Source organism: Arachis ipaensis, chromosome B10, assembly GCF_059453495.1.
Source record: "Arachis ipaensis isolate K30076 ecotype BB chromosome B10, ASM5945349v1, whole genome shotgun sequence".
Taxonomy (NCBI): domain Eukaryota; kingdom Viridiplantae; phylum Streptophyta; class Magnoliopsida; order Fabales; family Fabaceae; genus Arachis; species Arachis ipaensis.
Genome location: NC_142435.1, coordinates 45376432 through 45391533, shown reverse-complemented (window position 1 = coordinate 45391533; position 15102 = coordinate 45376432). Strand labels below are relative to the sequence as shown.

At 38.0% G+C, this 15102-nt stretch overlaps 1 pseudogene; it reads right to left on the bottom strand.

Annotated features, from left to right (window-relative positions):
* Window positions 1–436: 436 nt before the first annotated feature.
* LOC107620759 (dof zinc finger protein DOF3.4 pseudogene) lies at window positions 437–1129 on the bottom strand (annotated as a pseudogene).
* Window positions 1130–15102: the final 13973 nt, after the last annotated feature.

Here is a 15102-nt window from a genome sequence, read left to right as displayed (position 1 = left end):
TTTATATACTTTTTAATATGCTGTATTTGAATTTAAATCTTGGTGAATGCATTAAATATTGAAAAAAAAAATTCTTTAGTATTGTGTGAATAAATGTGTAATGTGAATATTGTAATACTTAATATTAAAAATTATCCAATTTATCTGGCTAAAAAAACATTTAAAGTTCAAATAAGGGGTTAAGTACTGAAATCGTCCCTAAGGTCTGGGGTAAAAATCAAAATCGTCCCGACCTTTTTTTGTTATTAAAATCATCCTCAACGTTAGAAAACGTTATAAAATCATCCTTTTCCACTTCAATTTTATTTTTTTTACCATATTACCCTTCATTATTAATAAAAATAATTAAAAATAATATTAAAAAAATTAAAACAAACTCCCCCCCCCCACCCCTCTCAACCCTCACCCCTTCCCCCTCCGGTAACTCCCTCACCCCTCACCCCCCATCCCTCACCCCCTCACCCCACTCCCCCTCACCCCACGTGTGCCCAACACCGGAGCCCGCAACACCGCCGCCAATGCTGCCTCCGTCCGCCACCATGTCCGGGAAAGCCCAACCGCCTCTCCCCATCCCAAATCCAACATCTTCGAGCCCAGGCCCAAGACCAAGCCCGAACCCACCCAGAGCCAGAAACCCACCAGGACCCTGCTGTGTGTTGCTCAGCAACAAAGTGAAGCTCCCACCGCACAAGCTCACGTTATTACCCTTTGCTTCACCATCCACAACTAATCCACCGAACTGCACGGGTGCTCCGGGGTGGTTGTTCCCGGCCACGGGAACCATGGTGAGCGGGGTCACAGAAGAAACTGAGGTGACGGCCGCACCCGCGGAGGAGGAGGTTGTGGCGGTGGAGGCTGAAGGAACGGTGCGAGAGCGCTTGGCGTTTTTACGGCTTTCACCGCCGACGGGGATGTCACGGAGAGTGCCGCCGTCGGTCCAATAGCGGCGGCAGGACTTGCAGAAGTGGCGAGGCTGGGAGAAGTTGTAGTTGTTGTAGTAGTAGAACTTGGTATTAGTAGAGTCGCAGGGAGGGCACGGCAGGTGCTCTTGCTCGGCCGACGGTGGGGCTAGGGAAGTGTTGTGAGGCTTGGCTGATCAACGGCTTTCGCCGGAGTCAGAGGAGGACATGGCGTTGTGAAATGGGGTGAAGGTAAAAATAGTATATAGTTGAAATTGTATGGATGAGAGGGTGAGGGAGTGGGTGAGGGAGTGGGGGGTGAGGGAGTTACGGGAGGGGGGAGGAGGGAGGGTTGAGAGGGGTGGGGGGAGGGAGAGGTTTATTTTAATTTTTTAATATTATTTTTAATTATTTTTATTAATAATGAAGGGTAATATGGTAAAAAAATAAAATTGAAGTGGAAAATGACGATTTTATAACGTTTTGTAACGTTGAGGATGATTTTAATAACAAAAAAAGGTCGGAGACGATTTTGATTTTCACCCCAGACCTTAGGGACGATTTCACTACTTAACCCTTCAAATAAGTGTTCCTATGTCTATACAAGAAAGAAAAAGAGACTAATTTCCTTTATCAACTTAACTATCCTTTCTTATTCTAGCTTATTACTAACAGACGAATGTTTAAAAATTTTATGTTTTAAATTAAAATGTACTACTTATAATATAAAATACTTAAATACTTGTTAGTGAAAACTGTTAATTTTGATGAAATCCACATCACCTCATAGGATGAAGTGTCAATCAGTTCCAATCACACTAAGACAAATATCTCCTTAAAAAAAATGAGTTTTATACACATACAATGGTTGCCTTCAACAAATAATAATAATAATAATAATAATAATAATAATAATAATAACCATTTCTAAGTTCTGCCAATGAGTAATAGCTTAAATGGCATAGTCTCCCCATACTCAATTAAGAGATTATGAGTTCGAGTCTTCTATCTTTGGTAAAAAAAAAAAAAAAATCATTTCTAAGTTCTAACCATACAAATTTAGACAGTAATAAATTTGACCACGACAAAATAGAGATGATGTTATATCCATTAAAAATGAGTTTTTATTGATAAAATTATCTAAATTTTAAAAAATTATTTAAAAATTTTAAATTATTTCTTCTAACCTAACCGAACCTAATCTCAATTCCAATTATAACTCTAATTTTACCTACCCACAATTTCAAACTCATCACTATTCCAATCCTTTACAACAATAAAAAATAATAACGGAAGAATTCACCAAATTTCATAGCTATGAATCCTTGTAAACTCATTTGTCGCTGTCACGATCTCCACATATTTATCCTTGTGTCTCTTCTTCTTCAACTCACGCTACAACACAGACTCCGACAACAAGTTCGTAGTGCCAACCACATTCTCCGGCAAGAATCTAACGTCTTTAATCTCAGCATATCCTTTTTATTTTCCGACACGAGCTTTTTTAACTTCCACAAGCCATCACTAACGGCACCGAGATTGAAAGGTCCCCTTCCTTTGTCGTGCGTCATAACAGAAAAATCTACGTCCTGCATAGTACGAATGAGGGACAAGTGTTGAATTTGACAAGGTGCAAGTGATTTTATTATTGGGTTCAGGTACAAACAAGGGAAGAGCAGAAGTAGGTGATGGTGGCTACTGTTGATGGATTCTAGTAGAACAAGTTTTAGTTATTCAAATCGCATGAGAATATTAATATTGGAATATTGGAGACTTGGAGCACTAATATTTGTACAATGTTATTGTTTTAGATAATAAAAGTCCTTGAAGAGAGAGAAAAAGAGAAAGACCAGTACTATTGAATTTGATATTATGAAGAGGAGGCTTAATTTAATTGTGGTTAGGTGTAATGTAATGTTAGAAAAAAAAAAAAGAAAGTGGCAGAGCATTGAGATATGTGGGGTTAGATTAGCAGGGAAAGTTTAAAAATTTTAAATAATTTTTTAAGATTTAAATAGTTTTGTTAATTAAAATTCATTTGTCACAGATATAACATTAATTTTATTTTTTTGAGTATGTCTAAAATGAGCACAATAATTATGTGTTTGTTGGATGTGTCATATTTATATAGACCATTAAATTTTATTAGATAAAAATTAAAGACTAATATAAAAGAAGAACATTGATAGTCTCTAATAAATACAAAATATCCAGAGGTTATGCATTGCCTGGATTTGTTTTTTAGAGCGTCAGGTTTGAAGGTAAATCTTCATAAGTCAAAGGCCCAGTATTCCAAGAGGGTGTCAGAGAGGAGAAAAGAGGTTCTCTCAGGGGTCTCTAACATCCGGTTCTACAATGATTTGGGTAAATACCTGGGAATTAACATCGGTCATGCCAGAACTTCTAGGAAGACGGCTCAGGAGGTTATTGAAAAAATTTCGAGGAAGCTCTCTAGTTGGAAAGGATGCCTGCTGAATAAGGTAGGGAGGCTTTTTCTTGTTAAATCGGTTATGGCCTTTATCCCGGTTTATGAAATGCAAATTTCTCTTCTCCCGAAGTATGCATGTAATAAAATTGATTCCTTGATGAGACAGTTCTTGTGGAAAGGCCAAGCGACCGGCAAAGGGCTGCCTCTGGTAAGGTGGGAGGTCGCCATAACTCCTAAAAGGGCAGGAGGATTGGGTATTAGGGATACTTCCTGTGCTAACATGGCGCTTCTGGGAAAGTTGGTATGGGATTGTCTAAATAATAGTGAGAAGCTGTGGGTGCAGGTTCTGAAGCATAAATATTTCAAGAATCAATCTGGTATGAACGAAAATAGTAGAAATTTTTCATCGGCTACCTGGAAGAACATTGTTAGTGCCTATGAGCATCTTAAAGAAGGGCTTCATTGAAATATTGGGGATGTCCACAAATCAGTTTGGTATGATGAGTGGACTCCTTTTGGTAAGCTTTGCAACCTTGTTCCTTATGTACATATTTCTGAATCAGATTTTATAGTGGCTGACTTGTGGAAAGGGGTGTCTTGGGAGGTTGATAGTCTTACCACGCCTATTCCACATGAGATTAAGCAGTTTATTTGTGGTCTGAGATATCCTAGTTCGACTGAGTTGGAGCTACAGTGGAAGTGGTGACCTGCAGTAACAAAAAAGTATAGTGCAAGGGAGGGTTATAGATGGTTATTAGAGAAAACATTAAATTGAAATGCCAATAGTAACTAGAATTGGTTGTGGAATACAAACATTTCGGAGAAGTTCAAAATTACTATGTGGCTTGGTTTACATTGGTTTACATGATGCTCTACCAACTGAGACCTTTCGATTCAAGCGGCATTTAGTTTCTTCAGATATGTGTAAGAGATGTAACAAGGCGCAGGAGACTATGGAACATTGCCTTAGAGACTGTGAACGATCAAAGGCAATTTGGCATATGTTGGACCCTAGTATCCTGGACTCGACGGTTGGTACTGCCCTTGAAGAGTGGTTTCGGGAGGCCTTGGCTAAAAATGAGGCGTCTTTTGGTGCAGGACTTTGGTGGGTGTGGAGACATAGGTGCAATGACATATTCAATACTAACAACCCTTGGACAGACCACAAGGTTGTTGTCTTGGCCAGAATTACCGCTAAGGACTTACAGGTTTACAGGAATCGAAACAATGCCTTTAGGTCTCTCCGAAATTGCCTGTGTTGGGAACCACCAGTAGGCAACAGTTTTAAAGTTAATTGTGATGCAAGCTTGTATATGGATTCAAATTTAGCGGGATTTGAGTGTATTATTAGAGATTCTAAGGGAGATTGGATCTCGGGCTGCTCTGGAAGCATTCCCCCCTGATTTATCATCAAATGTGAATTATTTGCTGCTTGGAGGGGGTTGATTTTAGTTTGGAATTACGGTTTGAGGGATATTATATGTGAAATGGATTGCCTTGACATTCTGCCCATCATGCATGAGCTTACAAGTGGGTATTCATCTGAAGTAACATATTTGGTTCACAAGATTCATGAGCTTTTATCTCGTCATTGGCTTGTTCACGTTGAGTGGGTGTCCCGAGAAGCAAATAGAGCTGCGGATTGGATGGCTAGATATGGTGACAAGAGTAACTCTAATCATGTTATTTGGTTTAAGCCTTGTGTTGATCTCCAACAAATCATCCGCATAGATATAGGATAGTGTTTGCTTTATTTCTTTCCATGTATAGACACAAAAAAAAATGCTTTAAATGACAATACTTTAATGCACAAAACTTTAAATGATAACAAAATCTTTTATTCTTAAACAATTAAATATAAAATATATAAATACAAAATATATGAATATTTTTTATTCATTAAGATTAATTATTATACAAGAAATTTTTATAATATTAAAAAATTATATTAAAATAATATTTTAATATAAAATAATTAAAATTTTATTTTATATTACCTAACAACTAATTAGATTATTATATTCAAAATTTATTAACTAACTAATTTTGTTAAAAATATTATTATATAATATAATTTTTCATCAAAATATTTTAAAAATATAATTTATTTAAAATATTGTATATAATACATAAAAATATTAACCTTTTCATTTTTTTTAATTTATTTTAAAATAGAATAAATAATATAATTTTAAATACATGTCTGTCACATTATATATTTACTTATATTAGTAACACCTAAACTAATCAAACTTAAACAATTAAAAATATAAAATATATAAATACAAAAATTTAAATATTTTTTATTCATTAAAATTAATTATTATGCAAAAAAATTTTATAATATTAAAAAATTATATTAAAATAATATTTTAAACTGTAATATAAAAATATAAAAAAATTATATTTTATTTTATATTACTTGATAAATAATTAGATTATTATATTCAATACTTATTAACAAACTATTTTTGTTAAAAATAATATTATATAATTAAATTTTTTATCAAATATTTGTCAAAATATAGTTTATTTAAAATATTATATATAATACATGAAAATATTTTTTTTTTAGAAAAACTGAATAAATAATATATATCAACTATATATATGTATCATATGTGTGTATATAATAGTGACTGATATAAGATTGGTATATATTCTTTTATTTTTTAAACTTTTTAATATATATACCACTTCATGACTCTCTCCTCTATTCTTCTTTATTCATATTTATTTTATGGTAATATTAAGTAGATAATAATTTAAAATTATTTTTTAAATTTAACATTTATAATTTCATATATATAATATTTATAATTTATATATTTATAATAAGATCTTTTTTAATTTTTATTATTTTCAAATATTTTTATTTTTTTAGTTAAATTTTTTATTCTCTGACTCAACCAGACTTTTATATATATATATATATATATATAATTAGTATATAAATATCTTTTTCAAAATATTTTTTATATAAAATTTATTAAAAATATATTTTGTTAAATTCAATGGTAAAATGTATATTTTTTAATTTTAATGTAATATATTATTTGATGTAGAAGCATTCACCGACAAGAAGGACTATGGAAAGGGTGAGAGGGAAGTTCAATGAGCAAAGGATGAGCGCACAATGCACGGTTTTCATGTTAATAATTAATTTTAATGAATAAAAAATATTTATATTTTTTGTATTTATATATTTTATATTTTTAATTATCTAAATTTAATTAGTTTAGATCTTACTAATATAAGTAAATATATAATGTGATAGACATGTATTTAGAATTATATTATTTATTCCGTTTTTAAAAAATTGAAAAAAATGAAAAAATTAATATTTTTATGTATTATATATAATATTTTAAATAAATTATATTTTTAAATATTTTGATGTAAAATTATATTATATAATAATAGCTTTAACAAAATTAGTTAATTAATAAATTTTGAATATAATAATCTAATTATTTGTCAAGTAATATAAAATAAAATTTTAATTATTTTATATTTTTATGTAACAATTTAAAATATTATTTTAATATAATTTTTTAATATTATAAAAATTGTTTGTATAATAATTAATTTTAATGAATAAAAAATACTCATATTTTGTATTTATATATTTTATATTTAATTATTTAAAAATAAAAAATTTTGCTGCCATTTAAAGTCTTGTGTATTAAAGTATTGTAATTTAAATCATTTATTTATGTATTAGGATATTCTGTATTTATTAGAGTCCATCAATATTTTTTTTTATATTAGCCTTTGATTTTCATCTAATAAAATCTAATAATCCATATAAACATGGCACATCTAATAAACACATAATTGTCGTGTTCATTTTAGACATATTTATTTTTTTAAATAGATTTATTAACACTTAAATCTTTCGGGATCAAAAAATAATTATTTATTTTAATAATAAGTAAAAACACACTTGTAAAAACGAAGTCTTTTAAGTTATTTATTTATTTTCAATCATGTATAAGGCAAGTGAACAAAAGATTTTAAAATAAAAGGTAAAGTATATTTTTTGTTTTTGAAGTTCGCTAAATGTTTTTAAATATCTTAAGTTTTATTTTGTTTTAAAATTAAAGTTTTCGATTTAGAACAAATATATTCTTGATAGTTAATTTTTTAAAAAATTTTGGACTAATTCAACAATAATTTTACAAAAACAACCATCAACACAAATAAATTAGAGATAATTATCATACATTATTGTTAGATTAGTTTTAACGTTTTTTAAAATAATTTAACTATCAGTGATATATTTGATAATAAAATTTTGAGACAAAATTAAAATAAAATAAAACTTAAAAATATATATTTTTTTAACAAATTTTAAAAATAAAAAATATATTTTACTCTAAAATTAATAACCAAGGGTTTCTCGTTATTTCAGGAATGTGAAATTGTAACGAGTACAATAAAAGTGCACGTAGTAGTAGTACTCGTCGTCTTCAAGGTTTTGAAAATCGGTTTAAATTAGTCGGTCGAACCAATCAAATCGTGAATCGTTATTAAATACAGTTCGGACAGAAGCCAAAACCATCAGATTGAAAAATCAGCATTAGACTGTCGAATTGGCTAGAAACCGATCGATCGAATCGAACCGTGACCTAAACGTTTTTTAAATTATGTCAAAAATGATTGTGTTATGGTTGCTGAATCCTATTATCCTAACTCCTTAAGTTCCCTAAACATTATCCCTGTCTTCTCGAGTCTCCACAACGGGCAGAACACGAAGCAGCACTCACCTGGATGGCTAGACTTCGAGCTTCTGGTACAACTTTCGTCCAGCCACGGTCGTCGTCGCAACTTCCGTCCAGCCAACCTAGCTCTGTTCGCACAGCCAGCTCTGTTTGATCTTCAAAAATCAAAACCACTACCAGTGCCGTTTTTCGTCGCACAGCCATCGACGCCAACTTTGTTCTACACTTTCACCCCGTCAGCCACTGTCTTGCATTTTGCCAGTCACTGTCCCTGCCAAATCTGCTTTTTTCTAAGCTTCCAGCTTCTAGCCCTAGGTATTATTTTTTTCTTTGTAATAATAATTGTTGAATAATTGATTAATTGTTGTTAGTTAACATTACTGTTAAAGCATTGATTATTGATTAATTATTGAAGTATTGATTAATTGTTGGGTTCTAAATTTGCCGTTGAAGCATTGATTAATTGTTGAAGCATTGATTAGCTATTGGGTGCTAAACCTTGCTATTAAAGCATTGATTAATTGTTGAATAATTGATTAATAATTGAATAATTGATTAATAATTGAATAATTTTGCCTGTTGTCTGTTGAGATTATTGGGTTGGAGTGGGTTGCTGTGATATTGTAATTGGATTGCATTGTTATTAGATTGCTGGTAATTTTTAGGTATGGATGAGAATATCAACCAAAAAACACCTAGGAATAATAATGCATAGAATAATTCGGCTTCAAATCCTATTGCCTAAAATCTGCAGCAAGTTATAGCGGATTTTGATGATTGATGATAAATTTAGATGTTGGCATTTTATGTTTGGTTGGTTGTATTTGTAATTTGACTTTTAAGTTTGTATTTAAATAAGCTTATATCACTGTAATTTATATAGTACTTTTAATTTGGATGATATTTTAAAAATAATGTTAAACTATAATTATATTTTAGTGTGTTAATTTATTATTTTATTATAAAATAATTTTTCGATTAAATCACGGTTGAACTGGTTGAACTAATGAATTAGTAAACTAATAACTAAAGCGGTTTGATAACCAATTCAGTTTTCAGAACTTCTTTTTTATTATTATTATTATTATTATTATTATTATTATTATTATTATTATTATTATTATTATTATTACTTCATCAGATTCATCTTCTGAATCCTCTTCTTTTTTTGGTTCAACAACCTTCACTTATTTTGATACACCAGTCTAAGCAGCAGGCATTTTAGATTGGGAAAACTTTAGGGCAAAAAACATAAATAAGTCAAGAGGAGAACAACTTTACACAAATCAGCTAAAGCAAAATCTGATTCATCAATCAACCAAACCACGTTTACATGTAGTTTGAACCTACCTGCTTCGAACTTAGATAGCATGTAATTCGAATCATGTAGATTCGAATTACTCACTGACACACAAAGCAACATATTTCGAATTCAGCTAATTCCGAATTACACAGTAACATGTAATTCGAATCAGGTTGATTCGAACTACTTCCAATGATGCAATTCCATGTAATTCGAAGTGGGTTAATTCAAATTACACAAAGTATAGTTCGAACCAGGCTGGTTCGAATTATAAAGGAGCAGAGGTATATATATATATGGTGTGAATGTGAGTTACTCTCATTAGAGGGAAAAAATGGCTAGTGAGGAGAGTTTTGTAGTGTTGGTTCACTACAGAGGATCGATTAAGAGGAAAACACGTTCCGGTGTGAAGTTCACTGATAAAGGATCCTCTCAATATTTTCGTGAGGCCTACGACGAGGTATGATGACCTTGTTAACTCTGTAGTGCTGAAACTTGGTCTGGAAGGTGTGAAACGAGTTAAGAAGTTTTTCTATCGCATTCCAATCACGGTGCTCCAAGAAACCGTGAAGTATGATTGTTTCACGATCGGGAGTGATGAGGACTTGCAGGTCATGTTTCATTGTCGCCGGCAGTTTCCCGAAGTGAGGACACCAGAGCTGTTGGCAAAGTTGGTTGATGTGGTATCCAGCTCGGGGGGTTCGAACCGGAATACCCTCACTTTAGGCACGGTAGCCGATTCTAGCTCCAGACCATCCGGTGCTTCTTCGTCTGTCCCTGTGTACGAGCCACCCGTCCAGCCTGTCGCCTCCCCTTCGTTCGCTGTTGATCTCAATGGCAGTGTAGGCGGCGAGGTTGGAATAGGGAATTTTGTGCCGACCTCTTTACAGTGTGCTGCACCGGCTGGGATTGGAGATGGATTGTTGGATGATCTAGAGACGATGATGTGGAGCCGGATATGATTGCTGATGACAGTGGCGATGATATTGGAGCGAGTGAGCCTGCAGGGGCGGGAGGTGGTTCTAGCTCTGGCACACAGCAGTACCCTCCACATTTTTCATCTTTGGACATGGATGCCATGAGGCAGGAGGGGGTTCTTGGGGAGCCTGCTGGATTTGGCGCTAGAGATGCGGAAGGTTCGGCAGGTCTGACAGAGTTTCAGGTTGGTCAGCAATTTCAGGATAAAGATGAGGCTGTGTTAAGTGTAAAGACTTACAGCATCCGACGAGGGGTACAGTACAAGGTAGTGGAGTCTGACTATCACCGGTATGTGGGAAAGTGTTCTGAGTTTGGGAATGGGTGCACATGGTTGATTTGGCTGAGTCTCCGGCAGCGCAAGGGCATTTGGGAGGTCAAACGGTACAATGGACCGCATACGTGTCTCGCGAATTCCATCTCCAGCGACCACAGGAGTTTGGATTATCATGTGATCTCGGCATTCATTATGCCAATGGTTAGGGTTGATGCATCCGTCAGCATCAAGTTGCTCCTAAATGCCACGGCTGCACACTTTGGGTTTAGGCCGACGTACAGGAGGGTCTGGTTGGCGAAGCAGAAGGCTCTTGCCCTCATTTTTGGTGATTGGGATGAGTTGTACAACGAGCTCCCTAGGTGGGTGTTAGGAGTTCAGTTGACGATGCCTGGTACTGTTGCAGTCCTTAGGACGAGCCCTGTTCGAGTTGGGGGACAGCTGGACGAGTCTCAAGCTTATTTTCACCGACTGTTCTGGACATTTCCACCATGTATCGAGGCATTCCGTCATTGCAAGCCGTTGGTTAGTATTGACGGTATCTATCTGTATGGCAAGTATGGGGGAACGTTGCTTGTCGCGATTGCACAGGACGGGAACTCCAACATTCTGCCTGTTGCATTCGCACTAGTCGAGGGTGAGAATGCCGAGTCCTGGTCCTTCTTTCTCTCCCACCTGCGTCAGCACGTGACACCGCAGCCGGGTCTGCTGGTTATATCGGACAGGCATAACGGCATCAAGGCCGCGCTTGAGGCTCCCGACAGAAGATGGCTACCTCCAGCTGCATACCGTGCATTCTGCATTCGACATGTAGCAGCAAATTTTGCCCTAACCTTCAAGGGCAAAGACACAAGGAGCCTTCTTGTGAATGCAGCGTATGCTAAGACCAAGGTAGAGTTCGATTACTGGTTTGATATTCTGCGGTCTGAAGACCCTACCATGTGTGAGTGGGCGAACTGGATTGAGTATTCATTGTGGACACAGTATTATGATGAGGGTCGGAGATTCGGGCACATGACGACAAATATCTCTGAGTGTTTTAACTCAATCCTCAAGGGGGTCAGAAACCTCCCTGTGTGCTCGCTGGTAAAGGCAACATAGGGAAGGTTGGCCGAACTATTTGTCCTCAAGGGGAGAGAGGCTGAGGCCCAGCTGGGTACCAGACAACAATTCAGTCAACACCTGGTGAAGTGTATCGAGGCCAACTTGAAGACGGCGAGGTGCTTCGCGGTGACTTTGTACGACAGGGATAACTCGGAGTTCACCGTCGCAGAGACGACTCCCACTGGTTCGTTCTCACTGGGTAGCTACAGGGTCTCAGTTGGATCTCAGACATGTGATTACGGATACTTTCAGGCACTTCATTTCCCGTGTCCTCACGCCCTGGCATGCTGTGCCTACTCACGGCTTACTTGGCAGCCGTACATCCACCAGGTGTATCGTCTTAGTTCGGTGTTCAGTGTATATCGGATGGGGTTCACACCTCCCATTTCGGAGGGTTTCTGGCCACCATATGATGGGCTGACAGTGATCCCAGACCCAAATAAGAGGCATGCGAGGGAGGGTCGTCCCAGGTCCACTCGGATACGAACCAATATGGACGAGGCAGATCCGAACTGGGCGAAGAGATGTGGCCTCTGTCGGCAACCCGGACACACACATCGGAGTTGCCCAAAGGTCGGAGGACCAGCCCATACAGGGGGACATCAGTAGGTGTATTGTTAGCTTTGGTACTTTGTTGATTTCACTTTGGCGTTTAGATTCCACTGTTATAGGTTTCCTTAGTTGTAGTTGATAAGTGTTAAAATTTGTTAAACTTAATGCGATGTACTTTGCATAGGATATTAATTAATGAATATGTTCCGTTTCTGAAGTGAAGTATGAAATGTCCGATGAATACACAAGGCAATAACGCCATCTACAAATTACATGAATACATGATGGGGAAAATATCCTAATAACTTAAAGAAACAATGAACACACATTTTCAAAGTAACGGAAACACGATAAAGCAACAAAGTACTCAAACATAAATAACCAAAATACAAGTTGGATCGTAGAAGTACATGAAAGACATAAATAAAGGTGGCTAAGATACAATACTGATCATCAAATAAAGTCATACAACATACACCAATCATCTGAACAGATGCAAACCGGTGAAGCAACGACGGGGTACCCGTGTCCTGTGGCCTCTCCAGATAAGCGGCTCCTCGTCCTCGATCTCATCCTTGTCCTCATCTGGGGCAGGCTGTGCAGGTGGCCTAGGCTGGACGGGTGCCCCAGACAGCCTGGCAAATGAATGTGACGCAGCAGTATAGGCAAAAGAAGGGGTACCACCCAATGCAAAATAGTCAGGAGCAGGCATGGTAGGAAGCTCGTTCAGATCGACATCTAAAGGTGCCTGTGTCCCCGACGTCTGACCACACTGATGAGCCGCATCATCCTCCTGCATGATGGCACTAATCTCATCTAGGAAGTGTGACCCGCCGAAGTCCGCATCAAGACCATCACCGGCCAGGAAGTCTGAAAACATCGTCCGCGGGCTAACCCATGGCGTACTCTTCTGAAGTGTCTGGTCATGGACGCGGCCCTGAGCCAAGTCCACCATCACCTTGGCCAGCCCCATCACCAAGACTGGATCCGTACCACTCTCCACCATGCCCGCCATGATGGGGACTAACAGCCCCAACTTCAGCATGCCCTCCAGCGCCCCCCCCCCCCACAGGTCCGTGCTGATCGTCGTCGTCGTCGTCACCATGATCACCGTGATCGTGATCCGCAGCACGTGCTCTCCATCTGCCTCCACGCCCTCCTCGTCTACCTCCACGTCTACCGTCCGCGTCACCGTCGTCCATAGCCTGGTCCAGCCACCTCCACTCACGCTGGCTCTGTCCTGTCCCCACACGAGCTCTCCTCTCAACCCGACGCCTATCCGGCACGTCGTCAACACGATCCATATCAGGAACTCACCCAGCACCCCTCTGCGTCGCCTCCACAGGAATAGGAACGGCTCTCGGATCCCCCAGGTATATCTCTGGTGATAAGAACCTCTTTCCATGCTGATTCCACCACTCCAAGAAGTCATGTGAGGGTCCAGGGTCTGCGACAGCATCGAACTGGAGAACATGGTCCGCACGGCTCTCCCAATGAAGATGCTAGAACTGCAAACTGTACGGGAACCAACGATCACCTCCTCTCCCGTCCTTCGACATCAGAAAGTCGATGTTCAGGGTGGGCTGGGGACGGGGCTGGACTCCGCCGAACTGCGGTAAAACCCTATCTATCTAATGCTACTCTATCACGGCAAAATATATCAGTAACGTCACAGACCGCCATAACGCCGTATGATGAGGCTCCAACACCTTCGGATGCACAACCTGTAGTACGTCGGGGGAGCTATACGGCATCCAGATGAACTGCAAAAAGATTTCAACATTGTCGAGCCAATTCATGATCTGAAGTCATAAAGCTTAATTAATTAAATAAACATTGGCGGTTAGTATACTCACATCTCTGGCCTGTAACATGTCTATCCTCAGCCTCCACATCCGCACTCTAGGTCCCTTCTCGCTACCGGAAAGGTTGTAACCTGACCACCTGCATCTCACATCGGTGTTATAGCTACTTAAAAGTGTGACAGAATTGTATAACATTACAAGCGTACATGAAATTAATTAATTTAACTTGAAATAGAAAAGTCCGAGAATGGTACCTCGAGGCCAAAGGCCAGCTGCACGTATCATACCCAGCAGGCCTAAACCTAGGAAAACGCCAAAAGATCCAAGACTGAAGTAACTGTAATGGGCCCGCTAACTTCACCACATGTCTGTTGGCCACTCATCACATGCACCGGTACAACCATGCTAGTGCTGCAGACCCCAGCTATAGCCACCTATCTCCTCAAGCCTAGCCACATAGGGTAGCCATCTGATGTGAATACGGTTGCCGGACTTATCGGCAAACAGCTGAGTGCCCACAACATCATGATATAGGCACGAGCAAAGCGCCGCACAGTCTCCTCATCAGCTCCCGCGGGGCACTCTCCAAAAGTCTCCTGGAACCAGGTGCAGTTTACTGCGAACTTCTGAACTTGACTTGGAAGAGGAATCACTCCAAGCAACTCCTGGAACCACATCTAAACTAGACGGCCACCCTGGATGTATATCTGGAAATCTGTCAGGCAACCACTGACATAATGCCCGTCCACTGGCAACCCCAACTGGTACGCCACGTCTTGAAGTGTGATCGTGCACTCTCTGAACGGCATGTGGAAGGTGTGCGTTTTCGGATGCCATCGCTCGACGAAGGCACTGACAAGTGGCTCATCTAATCAGAACCATTTATCGTTAAGTCTTGCAAGATGGTATAATCCGGCCATCTGCAAGTACGGAACGTATCTCTCATCGAGTCGCATGCCCTGCTGCCACCGCATGCTCGAGATGCAACGTTGGGGTTGCGCATTACATGGACCGCATAATTAGAACCACTTGCAAAAC